Source organism: Triturus cristatus, chromosome 12, assembly GCF_964204655.1.
Source record: "Triturus cristatus chromosome 12, aTriCri1.1, whole genome shotgun sequence".
NCBI classification, from domain to species: domain Eukaryota; kingdom Metazoa; phylum Chordata; class Amphibia; order Caudata; family Salamandridae; genus Triturus; species Triturus cristatus.
In genome coordinates, this window is record NC_140595.1 from 814,803,743 (window position 1) to 814,820,865 (window position 17,123).

Sequence of the window (17,123 nt, forward strand, 5' to 3'; positions counted from 1 at the left end):
CATCATTGACAACAAGCTCACCATGAAATCACAGATCAGCGCTGTCACTTCTGCCTGCTTCCTCACTCTGTGCATGCTACATAAGATCTTCAAGTGGTTACCCCTACACACAAGACGTACCATGACACAAGCCCTCATCACCAGCCTACTGGACTACGGCAATGCACTGTACGTAGGAATCGCTGCACACCTTCTACAGAGACTTCAGACCATACAGAACGTCACAGCCAAACGCATCCTTAGCCTTTCCTGATGAACTCACATCAGATCCCACCTCAGGTAACTCCACTGGTTCCCCATACAGAAGAGATGCGAATTCAAGCTGTTGACCGACGCACACAGGGCTGTACAGAACCAAGGACCCACCTACATTACCCACCACGTGAACTTCCATGAGTTATCAAGGACTATGCTCCGCCTCCTTTTACTTGCCCATACTCCCCGCATCTACTGAAGCAGAAGTAGAGGGCGCTCCTTCTCCCACATCGCAGCAAAGATCTGGAACAGCCTCCCCACGCACCCCCGGGCCATCACCTCACTTCCAGAATTCCGAATGGCCCTCAAACCCTGGCTGTTTGAACAAGCCTCCGGGGCCTGCAAGCGCCTGGATGCCCTATCGGGTGATTCGCCTATGTCCACAACCCCTTCCTATTGCATTGTCAGAGAGTTCACAATGAAAACTTCCTTCCTATTGTATTTGCCACGTTGTTTAAAGTTTACTGTCCCTTCTTATGATGTTTTTCATGGCTTCCAAAATGTTCAAACCTTTCCTTTTGTATTTTGAGGATGGCATACACTGTAAAACGTTTTGTTATTTTTGTTGTCGGAGAGTTCACAATGTAAAACTCCTTCCTATGGTATTTACCAGCAGGTTTACAAAATAAAGCCCATTTCTACAGTGTTTGGAAAGGAGCACACAATGTAAACCCCCTTCCTACTGTATGTCAGAAATCCATTCCAGGAGGTCTCAGAAGTTACGCTCTACTTTGTGCCAATGGGAGTGTTTCTCCTCTGGCATCCTGATGCCCTGGACCCTCAAACTGGCAACCAAGTGCCATGTTCTTTGCACTTGTCTCTAAGGGTAACTGGGCGGAGCAGTCCAAGGCTGGCTGAGGGAGATGCTGTGGGCTAGAACTTGGAAACAGTAACACACAACATTAACACTGTTAATGTCTGGGCAGTGTGTGTTTTTCTTCAAATTGCTCTCATGCACACAGGATTATTAATATAATCAAAATGACAAATATTTACGAGATTGCAGTTGAAATTATAAATTTGACCCCATACTACTGGGACCTTGCTGATTAGCGAGGGTGCAAATCACAGGCACTAATGAAATATCACCAGGGGCAACTAACACTGTAAATGTAGCCCGCTTCTATTATCTGTGGGGGGCCATGCGGCAATTTGCACACAGCAGGCTTTAATTGTAAAAACACAGCAAATGCCTAATAAAGGTCTACTTGAAAACATGAGGCTTTTCACAGTCGAAAAGGTAAGTTGTAAAGCCCCTGCCTACAGTGTTCAGAAAGGAGTTCAAAGGTAAAACCCCTCCCTATTGTCTTTGTCAGAGAGTTCGGAATGTAAAGCCACTGACACGGTTTTTGGGAAGCAGTTCAATGTAAAACTTCTTTTGTGTTTCCGCCACAAGCTCAAAACGTGGCTGTTTGTATGATCGGCGGCTTTGAGACGCCACAGTTGTGTTTCTGTCAATGGTCCTTCTTGTCGTTAGCGCCGGGACACTCCTGGGAGTAGCCGTGCGCTTTACAAATACCCAGTAACATTAACATTAACATATAATTATCAGGGCCTACTGTTTTTTAGGCACAATTACAAAACTGTCTCTTCGTACTCGCTCTTACTGTTCTTGTCCTGGAGATCACATTATAAGCCCTGCAGACAGCTGGATTGTTAACCCAGGCCTAAAAACCTCTCAAATTACAAAAAAGAAGGGTTTGTCAGACACAGTAACCAAAAACCTTGGCCTCTGGATCGATCTATGGAAATCCAGGTTCTTGTATACAGGCCTTAACAAGATGTAATGTAAATCCAACCATAAACGCCAATTGGATTTAACATGATTTTCACAATAAATAATTCAGGACTACTGCCTTTATCATAACTTTCATAATAGACTGATCAGATATTCTGTGTCTGACATAACTTTTCTCCAACGTCCCAATCAAGTCTGCAGCCTTGATCATTGCTGTGTCTCCATAACCAATTCAGGCCTACTGAATTGGGCATAATGTTTGCAGTAGAAGTACTCCTTTTTTCAGCAGAAGCACACAACCGCTTTCCAATCAATTCCAGTAGGGAAGCTGATCAACTTATGGTCTGAGACAGAGCCACTCCCTCGGTAGTGCTTCTTAAAACCCTCTTTCTGTTGATAAATTAAGGCCTGTCAACATGGATGTGACTTAGGGGTGCCCAAGGTCGCAGCTGAGACCCCTGACTTTCCCCTTGCGACTCCTGGCACTACCTTTGCGACCCCTGGCCTCAGAGGTAGTAAAACCAGTGCCTGGAACACAGGGGCTCGTCCGTCGGTTGGCGCTCCAGTTTCCTGGTTTTCTTTCACACAAATAGTGCATAATATATTATTCACTATTAGTGTAATAAAAATGGAGCATAATTAGCTAGAATATGACCGTATCTGACAGCTAAGGTAAGTACGAAATGCTTTTAAATGTATGTTGTATGCGTGGTTGCAAGTGAATTTGTTTATCTGACAGTGTGTGAATGTGTGTGTAAGTTTAAGCAGGTGTGAGTGAGTCAAAGTAAAGGTCAAATGGTGTGTGATGTCACTTCTGCTATCCCTGGCATTTTGGTAAATTGACGCCCATGCCTGGCAACAGGTATGCTGTTAAGCCACACCTAAAAAAACAAATTGGGCAAAAGTACCAGATTACAATGGTTTGTGAAACAAAAGCTGAGGGCTGGAAACTTGGTTTTTACTGGTAATATGAAATCAACTGGCAAGCGTAAATTCTTTCTAGACCCTCGTGACACCGAACATCCTCCAATCCTTTTTACTCCTGGTTCTGTCCTCAGGGTCTTTACAGGAACACCTGCTCAACTTAATACTTTCTGCATGATGCTAGCTTTGCACAGAGGCCTGAGCGTGCTGACAGGTCTTCTTACCTGGGCCGTGCCCAGCCCGCAGGCGCAATTCTGACATCTTGCGGTTGATGGTTTCCTTGGTCGCTGCAGTAACCGAGGTTGGGCCTGCTTTTCCGCTGCGGCTTTCCAGGTTGGTTTCTGATGGCGTGCTCGGTGAAGAGGGTTGGCCCAGCAACTGGTGGTGCCTCACCATCACGTGCTGGGTATGCTGTGCCTGGCGGGTTCGCAATTTCGACACCCCCGCTGGAGTAAATCACGCTATGGGGCTGGGAGGCGCCCTGTGACAGGTGGAGGCCTGGCTTAGTTCGGCAAATCGCCGTCACCTGCTTCTGTTTTGCCCCGGGCTGGATGGCGCCAAGACTCGCTGACGCAGGAGCCAGGGACCTCCCGCAAGGGACCTCAGGGAACATGACACATGTTTTGGGGTGGGAGGGGCCCAGGAATGCACTACATGGAGAGAGATGATTTTTCTCTCTTTGGTAGTGCCTTTTCAATTCTATTTTGAATGTAGGGGTTCGTTAACTTAAATGGCAAAATGCCCAGCAGAACTGGAATGCGCAGCAATAGAGCACTGAGGCATTCCTTTTAGGTGCACCGAGGACTTCTCAAACCTTCCCTTTCTTAGAATCAGGGCTCCCCAAAGAGTCCCCCGTCTCGGCATTCTCAGGACTAGTCACTCATTCCCTTCCCATAAACCCTCACGATTTTCCTGCATGCACACATTCCTTTTTTCTGTGCAGGCTGAAGGCCTCTCCCCCCATCCCCAAACCCTTCATGTGGCACTCCTTCAGTCCAAGGCAGTGCTTAATTTGAGCCGGTGGTTTCCGGTGTAATCATCAACACCGGCGCTATGAACGTGTCCTTGTGTAATGTAACTGGTGCTCATTAAAGCGCACCAATACCTTCAAGTCGAGTTTGCGCTTATGTAAAACTGAAAACCAAATCCAAAGAAAAACCGTAAACTTCTACACCCACGGGTCTTCCCAAATTCTCTTCAGTCTCTGATGTCAGAGACCTTAGTCTCTGCAGCCTTAGGGCCTTTGACACTTTTAACACTACACCCCTATCTGCTCCTCCCCACCAAACTCTCTGCCCTCTCAGACTACACATACCTACTCTTTGCATTCCTGCATTCCTAGAGCCTTCCACTGCCCCCTGGTCTTGACACTCCCAGAGCTCACGCACCCAAACGTTCTGCACTCTCAGCACCCGCTTCGCAGCGCTATCAGAGCTCAATCAGCGCCTTCTGTGCACTTCCTGAGCTCGACAGATACTCCCTGCTCTTTTAGAGGTTTCTCGTCTCCTTTCCTCTTCTGGGCACTTCCGAGCCTCTCAGACGTGCCCCTGTCTTGAGTGCCCGGATGTGAGCGGGGGCGGGAAGGGGCAGCAGGTATTTCTAGTCCTGGACCAGCAGCGGGCCCGGGGGCCTGCACTGCGCCCACACCGTCTCACCTGCCGGGAGCCCCGCCCGGCCTGGCACTGGGTGCCTGGGGAGGGGCGCTCACCTGTCAGATAACATCAGCCAAGGGAGTCTGTGCTCCCCTGTTTGTGCAGGCACTGGGGTGTGACCCAGACCTCACCTGAAGGTCCAGGGGCCGAGTGTCTCTTGGGCTCCTGCAGGGAGGGGCCAGGTGTGTGCAGCGGTGCCTGGGGGGATGAGATAGCATCTGGCAGGTCACTGAGCACTTTACCTGTCTCCGGAACTTCAGACAGTTCCGGTGCCGCTGGGAGGGAGGCAGGCAGGGTGTCACCCGAGGAGCCGTGGAGCAAGGACTCCTGCACCAGGAGGCGATGAGGCGGTGAGCGGCGCTAGTATACTGAGACTGCCACAGTGCTTTACACTACTACACAGAGCCAGGCATAGTGCTCTACACTACTAAACTGAGCCAGGCAGGGTGCCACCCGAGGAGCCGTGGAGCAAGGACTCCTGCACCAGGAGGCGATGAGGCGGTGAGCGGCGCTAGTATACTGAGCCTGGCATAGTGCTTTACACTACTACACAGAGCCAGGCATAGTGCTCCACACTACTATACTGAGCCAGGCAGGGTGTCACCCGAGGAGCCATGGAGCAAGGACTCCTGCACCAGGAGGCGATGACGTGGTGAGCGGCACTAGTATACTGAGCCTGGCATAGTGCCTTACACTACTACACAGAGCCAGGCATAGTGCTCCACACTACTATACTGAGCCTGGCACAGTGCTTTACACTACTATACTGAGCCAGGCAGGGTGTCACCCGAGGAGCCGTGGAGCAAGGACTCCTGCACCAGGAGGCGATGAGGCGGTGAGCGGCGCTAGTATACTGAGCCTGGCATAGTGCTTTACACTACTACACAGAGCCAGGCATAGTGCTCTACACTACTATACTGTGCCAGGCAGGGTGTCACCTGAAGAGCTGTGGAGCAGGGACTCCTGCACCAGGAGGCGATGAGGCGGTGAGCGGCGCTAGTATACTGAGCCTGGCACAGTGCTTTACACTACTACACAGAGCCAGGCAAAGTGCTCCACACTATTATACTGAGCCAGGCATAGTGCTCAATACTACTACACAGAGCCAGGCACAGTGCTTTACGCTACTATACTGAGCCAGGCAAGGTGTCACCAGAGGAGCGGCGGAGCAGGGGCTCCTGTACCAGGATACGATGAGGTGGTGAGCGGCATTAGTATACTGAGCCTGGCATAGTGCTTTACACTACTACACAGAGCCAGGCATAGTGCTCTACACTACTATACTGAGCCAGGCAGGGTGTCACCCGAGGAGCGGCGGAGCAGGGGCTCTTGTACCAGGAGGCGATGAAGTGGTGAGCGGCACTAGTATTCTGAGCCTGGCACAGTGCTTTACACTACTACACAGAGCCAGGCATCGTGCTCCACACTATTATACTGAGCCTGGCATAGTGCTTTACACTACTACACAGAGCCAGGCATAGTGCTCTACACTACTATACTGAGCCAGACAGGGTGTCACCCGAGGAGCCGTGGAGCAAGGACTCCTGCACCAGGAGGCGATGAGGCGTGAGCGCCGCTAGTATACTGAGCCTGGCATAGTGCTTTACACTACTACACAGAGCCAGGCATCGTGCTCCACACTATTATACTGAGCCAGGCGTAGTGCTCAATACTACTATACTGAGCCAGGCATAGGGCTCTACACTATTATACTGAGCCTGGCACAGTGCTTTACACTACCACATAGAGCCAGGCATTGTGCTCCACACTACTATACTGAGCCAGGCAGGGTGTCACCTGAGGAGCTGTGGAGCAGGGGCTCCTGTACCAGGAGGCGATGAGGAGGTGAGCGGCGCTAGTATACTGAACCTGGCACAGTGCTTTACACTACTACACAGAGCCAGGCATAGTGCTCTACACTACTATACTGAGCCTGGCACAGTGCTTTACACTACTACACAGAGCCAGGCATAGTGCTCTACACTACTATACTGAGCCTGGCACAGTGCTTTATACTACTACACAGAGCCAGGCATAGTGCTCTACACTACTATACTGAGCCTGGCACAGTGCTTTACACTACTACACAGAGCCAGGCATAGTGCTCCACACTACTATACTGAGCCAGGCAGGGTGTCACCTGAGGAGCTGTGGAGCAGGGGCTCCTGTACCAGGAGGCGATGAGGTGGTGAGCGGCACTAGTATACTGAGCCTGGCATAGTGCTTTACACTACTACACAGAGCCAGGCATAATGCTCCACACTACTATACTGAGCCTGGCACAGTGCTTTACACTACTATACTGAGCCAGGCATGGTGTCACCCGAGGAGCCGTGGAACAAGGACTCCTGCACCAGGAGGCGATGAGGCGGTGAGCGGCATAAGTATACTGAGCCTGGCATAGTGCTTTACACTACTACACAGAGCCAGGCATAGTGCTCAATACTACTATACTGAGTCAGGTAGGGTGTCACCAGAGGAGCGGCGGAGCAGGGTCTCCTGTACCAGGATACGATGAGGGGGTGAGCGGCATTAGTATACTGAGCCTGGCATAGTGCTTTACACTACTACAGAGAGCCAGGCAGGGTATCACCCGAGGAGCCTTGGAGCAAAGACTCCTGCACCAGGAGGCAATGAGGCAGTGAGCGGCACTATTATACTGAGCCTGGCATAGTGCTTTACACTACTACACAGAGCCAGGCATAGTGCTCAATACTACTATACTGAGCCAGGCAGGGTGTCACCCAAGGAGCCGTGGAACAATGACTCCTGCACCGGGAGGCGATGAGGCAGTGAGCGACGCTAGTATAGGGCTCTACACTATTATACTGAGCCTGGCACAGTGCTTTACACTACCACACAAAGCCAGGCATAGTGATAGTGCTCTACACTACTATACTGAGCCAGGCATAGTGCCCGACACTAATATACTGAGCCAGGTATGGGGCTCTACGCTATTATACTGAGCCTGGCACAGTGCTCAACACTACTATACTGAGCCTGGCACAGTGCTTTACACTACCACACAGAGTCAGGCATAGTGCTCTACACTACTATACTGAGTCAGACATGGGGCTCTACACTATTATACTGAGCCTGGCACAGTGCTCTACACTGCTATACTGAGCCTGGCTCAGTGTCTCACCCGAGGAGCCATGGAGCAGGGGCTCCTCCACCAGGAGGCGATGAGACGGTGAACGGCGCCACTATACTAAGCCTGGTATAGTGCTCGGCGATATTATACTGAGACTGGCATAGTGCTCGACACCACTATACTGAACCTGGCATAGTGCTCGGCGATATTATACTGAGCCTGGCATAGTGCTCGGCGATATTATACTGAGCCAGGCATAGTGCTTGGTGATATTATACTGAGCCAGGCATAGTGGTCTACACCACTAAACTGAGCCAGGCATAGTACTCTATGTCTCACCCGAGGAGCGGCGGAGCAGGGGCTCCTGTACCAGGAGGCGATAAGGCGGTGAGCGGCGCTAGTATACCGAGCCTGGCAAGGGCTGCACAGTTTGTAGACGACCCTCTTTACAAACTGTGCAGCCCTTTGCCCCAAACACAGGCAGGACCGCTGGAACCGCTAAGGGTCCGCCTGTGATCTATATATCCAATATGGACTGGTGCTTTGCAGGACATTTATAGGACATTGACAATTGTATTGGCGTTCACGTTTTCTCACATGTATTACATTTATGTGTATTTGTTGTAATGTTAAATGTGTTATGTTGATAAGTATGGCATACTAAATGAGGTGTTTTCTATCTCATGACATCGATGAATGTTTTTAATTCACATGTGCAAAAAAAAAAGTTATAAATGATGTGAAATAAATCACATGAACTTAGAATTTCTGTCTAAACTCATATATGAGTAATTTGGAATAATCAGACGGATCACTGTTCTGTTGTACAGTCATACTGAGCCCGGCATAGAGCTCTATGCCATCATACTGAGTCAGGCACAGTGCTCTGCACCATTATACAGAGGAAGGCTTAGTGCCCTATACACTATGGGCTACAGGGTCAGGCACAGCTCACTACATCATTATACAGATGGAGTGCTGATGCACCAGGAGCTAGGGCGTCAGGGCCAGGGCTGCCCCACTGGGAGCTACAGAGCTAGGCACAGTGCTCCTGCACCAGGTTATGGAGCCAGGCCAAGTTCTTGTGCACCATTATACAGATGGAGTGCTGGTGCACCAGGAGCAAGGGCGTCAGGCCCAGGGCTGCCCCACTGGGAGCTACAGAGCTAGGCACAGTGCTCCTGCGCCAGTGTATGGAGCCAGGCCTAGTTCTAGTGCACCATTATACAGATGGAGTGCTGGTGCACCAGGAGCTAGGGAGTCAGGACCAGGGCTGCTCCAGCAGGAGCTCCAGAGCTAGGCACAGTGCTCCTGCGCCAGTGTATGGAGCCAGGCCTAGTTCTAGTGCACCATTATACAGATGGAGTGCTGGTGCACCAGGAGCTAGGGCGTCAGGGCCAGGGCTGCTCCAGCAGCAGCTCCAGAGCTAGGCACAGTGCTCCTGCACCAGTGTATGGAGCCAGGCCTAGTTCTTGTGCACCATTATACAGATGGAGTGCTGGTGCACCAGGAGCTAGGGAGTCAGGACCAGGGCTGCTCCAGCAGCAGCTACAGAGCTAGGCACAGTGCTCCTGCAGCAGTTTATGCAGCCAGGCCAAGTTCTTGTGCACCATTATACAGACGGAGTGCTGCTGCACTCGGAGCTAGGGCGCCAGGGCTGTTCCAGCAGGAGCTCCAGAGCTAGGCACAGTGCTCCTGCAGCAGTGTATGGAGCCAGGCCTAGTTCTTGTGCACCATTATACAGATGGAGTGCTGGTGCACCAGGAGCTAGGGCGTCAGGGCCAGGGCTGCCCCACTGGGAGCTACAGAGCTAGGCACAGTGCTCCTGCACCAGTTTATGGAGCCAGGCCTAGTTCTTGTGCACCATTATACAGAGGCTGGGCCAGGGCTATCGAACCAGGACCTAGAGATCTAGTGCTTAACACTGCTATATAGCGCCTGGGCTCCTACACTATGAGCTACAAAGGCAGGCCCAGTGCTCTTTACTATTAACTACGAAGCCAAGCCCAGCTCCAGACCAATATGTATATATGTGACTAACCCCTCTGCCTCTCACTCCACCCGATCTGTGTCCCATCCACTCCCCAATCTTGTAAAATCTTAGAGAAGTGTCCTGGAATCTCACCTCAACTCCCCTTTCCTTCCTGTTCCTCTCCCAAATCCACATTTCTATGTAGCAGACTCTCTCTTAACCCCTGAACCCCTCTCCCTTCCTCTCCTTCACCCCTCTAATGCCAGGTCAGTCATCAGGAATCATCTCTGCATCCACAAAGGTGTCTCAGAATCCAGGCCGGACAAGCCCTGGCGACACGAGGACGTGCCCAGCATTTCAGAGGCCCCATCACAGACCTGCTGCCAGGCGGAGGCCCGGGTGCACCCTATGGCAGGCTCACCTGACCCCCCTCTACCAGAGACCAGCACACGAGGCAACGAAGAGCCATCCCTGAGGCTGGAGGGGACGAGGCACTGATGCCGGAGTCTGTCTGCACCGCCCTGCCTCACCCCACACACCCTACAGAGGAGACACCCAGTCAGGTCTGTGGACGCCCGAGAGGCTGGCCAGCAGGCCAGAGCCCTTGCAGAGGCCCTCGCCCTGCCTGGTGGGTGGGCACCAGGGGGCAGCAGCATCACTGACACTCTTTGGCACATTGTGCACTGGGGCTCCACCCGTGGGGTGTTATATGTATGTGGCATTAATACTACTGTCAGCAAAAGGGGGGGGGGGTACCGGACCACTGGACACCGCCAAAGGTCCCCTCACTAGAAAGGGTGGACAGGAGCGGCCACTGTGTGAACAAGCAGCGGCTGCCGGGCGATGCTGAAGACTGGCAAGATAGGACTGATAGACTCTTCGAGGATGAAGAGCAGATGGGCCCCACTCGGACCCTCTCGCAATATGCGGAATCTTTGATGATTGTATGTGCAGTCGTGATACTCAGTCCTTAGTATCTATCATTACAGCTGCTCTCATGTGCCCGATTTGTGATGGAATGACTACACTTGTTTTTAAAAAAAACCATCTATTTGTGTTAAATAAAAGCTGGATTTATTTGACAATTCAGAAGAGTTTCACTTCAGTTCCAAATGTCCTGTACATTCATGGTCATTCTGCAAAGCCCAGACCCTGCACTCCTGGTCACCATTAGAAGCCTCTACTGTTAGTCCTCGTACTCTGTAGATTTCCTATTCTCAGCATCGCTCTTCACTCCGTCTCCCATCATCCACCTGAACAGGAAGTGACATCACTTGGTTCACGCAAAAATAGTCTTTAAATGAAAAAGCTATGCAAGAGGACTCCATGTCCCCGTCATCCAGCTGCACAAGAAGAGACATCACTGCATTTCCTAGCATCCATCTGCAGAGGAAGTGACATCACTGCATTTAATAGCATCCATCTGCAGAGGAAGTGACATCACTGCAATGCATAGCATCCATTTGCAGAGGAAGTGACATCACTGCAATTCATAGCATCCATTTGCAGAGGATGTGACATCACTACATTTCATAGCATCCATCTGCAGAATAAATGACAGCACTGCATTTCCGATCACCCACCTTCACATGAAGTGGCATCAGTTCCAGTCTTCTCCCTACTTCAATCAACTCTTCATGGTGCCCTATGTTTGGGCCAGGAAGGGCCTTCAGTGCGAACCACAGAAACGTACATACATGCTTACATATAGGCATGTGTCTCACCCAGCACCCCATTCTGCAAATCTGCACAATCACTCCCAGATCCAGAGGACCCAAACACCCAGGTAGCGATGGCTCGATAAATTGACCTAACCTCATACACATTCCACTAACTACCAAACACCCTCAAACGACAGAATCCACATTTCAACGCACACTCATTAACGCTTGCTTTGCAGTCCTGCACATACCAGACATTGCAGACCTCAAAGCCTATCACAAACTTGATGCCCTCTTCATCGCAGAAACATAGCTTACCTCCCCATCCGTGCACGTCCTACGCACCCTCCTTCACAGTGACTACAGCATCCATTGTGTGCATCGCTGACATAAGAAGGGAGAAGGCCTCGCTGTCATCCATAAGTCATCCTGGTCCTGTACACTAGGCAAGTAAGTAACACTCAACTCCATGGAGATGCCAATTAGCCATTTAGCACTCTCTGCAACTCAGACGGCCCCCATCGATATCATTTACAGGCCTCCCGGGCGGAACAAGGACTTCGTTGATGAAATCTCAAACCTCCTCACCACCACCCCATACAACAAGCTCACACATCAGTCTTGGGTGACTTCAACTTCCCAAATAGGACAGGCTAAAAAAAACTACAAGGCACCCTCTTCAACCTCATCAATACATTTAACATGGTATAGCACAGAGGTCTTCAATCTGTGGGGCGCAACCCCCAGGGGGGCCGTGGAGTCTTGGGAAGGGGGTTGCACATTCCTCATCTTCTCTTGTGCTTTAGCTTTGGAAAAAGGCAGCAGTCCTGGGGCCGATCGTAATCAGATTGAGTCTCCAGTGCTGTTAAAATCTTTCATGTCAGGATGCCTGCTTGCCTGAATGAAATGCAAATGTTAGTTAATCTGCAAGTGTAAAGAGTGCTTGTGAACCGGTCCTGGCTTTAATAGATGGAATCACTCCAAGCATATATCATGACAAAGATTTAGGGGCATATTCTCAAGGATCTATCGCCGAGTTAACGGCACTTTATCTCAGCCAAAGTCGCTATAAAATTATCGCCCCATTCCCAAGCTGGTGCAAACAGCCAATATCACCAGTTTACCTGCGATACCAGCCGCAAAAAACATTGCCACAGATGAGCCCGGCAACTATTGCTAATGAGATGCAGAGTAGGCATTCCCAAGCAAAAAGCAGTGACAACACCACACCTCAACATTCTCAACGACCAGCCAGATCGGCGATAAGACCACAAAACAGGTGATAAGGTGCGTTAGCGGTAGGAAAATAACACCTGCTCTGACCTGGTGCAAAGTCGGACAACAACCTGCACCAGAAAAGGGAGCCCAGCCCACAGTCACACCTGAAGATCAACAGATGCCATGGAGCCACTGACCATGCATCCCGGAACCCCAACAGGGCTGCAACACCCACCACCACCACCACCCCAGGACTGCCACCTCCCAGATCCCCCCCAGACCCCCACAGAGGCAGCGCAGACAAAGACAGCGGACCTTCAGGAAACGCACCAGCCTATCAGACTTGACACCAGAGAATGTCATTGCCCACTACAGACTCAAAAGGACAACCATCCTCCACATCGTGATAATCATTGCCCACAGGCTGACGGTACTAACACAGCGGACAACCAACATCCCTCTGGAGACAAAGCTGAAGGCTGTGCTGCACCTGTTGGCCTCTGGGACATTCCAACCAACAACCGCCAGAGTCAGAGGAGTCTCTCAGCCAGCCCTATCCAAGTTCCTCAAACCTTACCTGGATGCCATCATCAGCTTGGTCCCCCAGTACCTATACTTCCCCCCACACTGCGCAGAAACAGCTGGAGACCAAGCAAGGCTTCTACGCCATAGCTGGTTTCCCGCACGTGTTGGGGGCAATTGACTTCACACATGTCCTACTTGTGCCCCCTGCCGACACTGCACACAATTACCGCAACAGAAAGCACACGCATTCCATCAATGTGCAGGCAATAGTGGACCACCGGGGACTCTTCACCAATGTGGTCGCCAACTACCCAGGCAGTGTGCAGGATTCATACATCTGCCGACAGTCCATCATCAACCGGCCCTTCCAGGATGGCACCTTCAGAAATGCAGTGCTCATTGGTAAGTATCAAATGACAACACCACACACCTCCAATCCACAATCATGCAATTCACAACTCTGGCAATGCATATGTTACAAAATCACATACAACATGCCAAACAACATGCCCACCCCCCAGACACGGCAGCACAACTTACTGTGGCAACCTGGGCTAGCCATGTATATGAGCCATCAACGTCATGGCACCTCAGCCACACAATAGCGGAATGTGGGGAGAAGTGGGAACCAGGCATGTGTGAAGGAAGCAAGTGACCCATGAATGAGAATGCACACAATGCCAAGTATGGCGTGGATGGGCTGGACAGACTGCAGTATGCAGACCACAGACATATCCATGTTGACATTTACTGCTGGTGGTGGTAGTGTTGTGGACAGTGGACGCAACCATGTCACCCCAGCCAGTGGGGAAGATCTTGGAAATGTAGCTTGTTACGTCCCCCCTGTAAGCATGTGCGGAGTGGGCTTGCCCGTACGCCAGGCTAGCGTAGGGGTGTGTCTCCAAGAGGGTCCACCACATGCTGGTGCAAGCTCCAAGCCCGAGGCCCACGACCCTGGCAGCCTCCTCAGACCATCACAGCCTCCGCGAGCAAGGCCTGCAGTACTCCTTTCTCGTTGACGTACTCCACCGGCATACACAGCGGACAAGTAGGTCACACATTTGGAACTGAGTCTTGATTACACAATGCAGAGTACATATTTTATGGCATCGTTTAAATCACTATACTCCCTTCGATGTGGTGCCACCAACTCTGTGCATAGCATTCCGACCACAAGTGTCTGGGGGCCCTTGATGACTTCTGCCTTCGGCATACACTGCGTTCCAGAAGGCCTCACACTGATCCTAAACAGTCCGTACCAGGCAGGACACGGCATCATCGCAGGCTGCACACCCACTCAGCTCTGGTGCCCCCACCTCTGTCAACCAGAAATCCACTCCACATGCCATTTCAACGCCGTGTGTTAGAGATCCAGGAGGAGCTGGCTGCACAGCGGGTGACCCGCGCTGGGCGCTGCCCCTGGCCTAAACTGCGGTCGAGTAGGTGACACATTTGAAACTGAGTCTTGATTTCATCATGGCAGAGTACGCAAGGAGAGGAGTTCAGTCCGGAGGACAAAAGATCTCTGTTACGTAGGAGCGACCACTGCGCCCTCCACGACCTGGTCGCCCCCACGCTGCCCGCCTGCTCTGCCTGCCCCCTTACCTGCTGCCTGCCCGACCTCGGATCCCCGGCGCCCCTGCCGCCGCAGGGCCGCCCACCAAGCCCGCATAGGTTTTCCCGCCGTTCCCTGCCGCGACCCCGCCCCCCGCCTGCCGATTGGCCCCCGCGCTCCCCGCCTCCCAGCGGACCCTCCCTCCCGGCTCCCTTCTTATGACACCCCCTGAGCGACCGCGCAGTGGACGCGTGCAGCGGGAGCACCGATTGAGCGCCGAAGGTGCGCCAAAGGTAAGCCCGTCTGCGCCCGTCCGCGCCTGGACCGCGACCCGCGCCAGGACCCCTGGCCCCCGCAGACCCCAGCCCACCCGCCGGACTTACGACGCCGCCACCCTCAACGCACTCAACACCAGCCGAATCCCAGGATGCTACCGAGCCACCCCGAGACGCACCCACGGACCCTTCAGCTGCCACTCCTGCAAGTTCACCTGCATCCGGACCTGCACTGCACCAACACTCACCAAGCCGAACACCAGCAGCAACCACCTGAAGTGCATCCTGCTCAACACCCGCTCCGTCCACAGACACGCCGTCCAACTCTGGAACCTCCTCGACACCACAGCTCCTGACGTCGCCTTCCTCACGGAAAAATGGATGAACGCCTCCTCAGCGCCCGACATCGCCATCACCATCCCAGAGGGCTACAAGATCACCCGGAGGGACCGCGGCAACCAGACCGGAGGAGGCATCGCCATCATCCACAGGAACACCATCCGCATCACGACCAACACCGACGACACCCTGACAACCGCCGAACACCTGCACTTCCAGATCCACACCGACCCCAAGACCACCCTCAGAGGCACCCTGATCTACCGACCCCCGGGACCCCGCACACCATTCAGCGAAGACATCGCCGACTTCATCAGCCCGCACGCCCTCCCCTCCGCTGACTACATCCTCCTCGGGGACCTCAACTTCCACTTGGAGAACGACAACGACCGCAACACCACCACCCTGCTTGACAACCTCGCCAACCTCGGACTCAAGCAGCTGGTGACCACCCCCACCCACCTCGCCGGACACACACTCGACGCCGTCTTCTCATCCAGCAAGGACATCGTCTTCAGCCACGCCACCGGACTCCACTGGACGGACCACAGCTGCATCCACTTCAGCTTCAGAAGGACCACGATCCACCACCACCAGCCACAGGTTGCACGAAGAAGCTGGAACAAGATCACTGCCGACCAACTCGCCGCATCCCTGAGCCAGCACCCTCCCGCCAGCTCAGCGAACCCCAGCCAGGCCGCCGACAACCTCACGAAGTGGATCAGCAACTGCGCGGACGAACTCGCCCCTCTGAGGACCCCGCCCAGCAGACTCGGCAGCAAGAAGGCTCCTTGGTTCACCGACGAACTCAAATGCTCCAAGAAGAACTGCCGAGCCCTCGAGAAAGCCTGGAGAAGAGACCCAACACCGGACAACATGACTACCCTCAAGCTCACCACCCGAAAGCACCATCAACTGATCCACGCCACCAAGAAAACAGCATTCAAGGACCGCCTGGACAACAACGCACACAACAGCAAGGAACTCTTCAACATCGTGAAAGAGCTCTCCAACCCCAACGCCGGAAACAACGACATCACCCCATCGCAAGACCTCTGCAACTCCCTTGCCTCGTACTTCCACAACAAGATCACTGACATACACAACAGCTTCAGCACACAAACAACGCCCCCCACGACCGCACCAACGCCCCCCACCACCACCCTCAGCGCCTGGACACCGATCAACACCGAAGACACCATCCGCACGATGAACTCCATCCACTCCGGATCCCCAACCGACCCCTGCCCTCACCACGTCTTCAACAAGGCCGACGCTGTCATCGCACCCCACCTGCGGGACATCATCAACACCTCCTTCGACACCGCCACCTTCCCGGAGAGCTGGAAGCACGCCGATCTCAGCGCTCTACTAAAGAAACCAACAGCGGACCCCACCGAACTCAAGAACTACCGCCCCATCTCGCTCCTCCCGTTTCCAGCCAAAGTCATCGAGAAGACAGTCAACAAGCAGCTGGCCGCCTTCCTCGAGACGAACGGATCCCTCGACCCCTCACAGTCTGGCTTCCGGGCCAACCACAGCACCGAAACCGCCCTCATCGCTGCCACCGATGACATCCGAGCCCTGCTGGACAACGGAGAAACAGCGGCCCTCATCCTCCTAGACCTCTCCGCGGCATTCGACACTGTCTGCCACCGCACCCTAGTGCAGCGCCTCAACAACGTCGGAATCCAGGAGAAGGCACTGGATTGGATCATCTCCTTCCTTGTTGGAAGGACACAGAGAGTTCGCCTACCCCCGTTCAGATCTGCAGCAACAGAAGTCATCTGCGGCGTTCCCCAAGGCTCCTCGCTCAGCCCCACCCTCTTCAATGTCTACATGAGCCCCCTTGCGGCCATCGCACGCCAACACAACCTCAACATCATCTCCTACGCCGACGACACACAGCTGATCC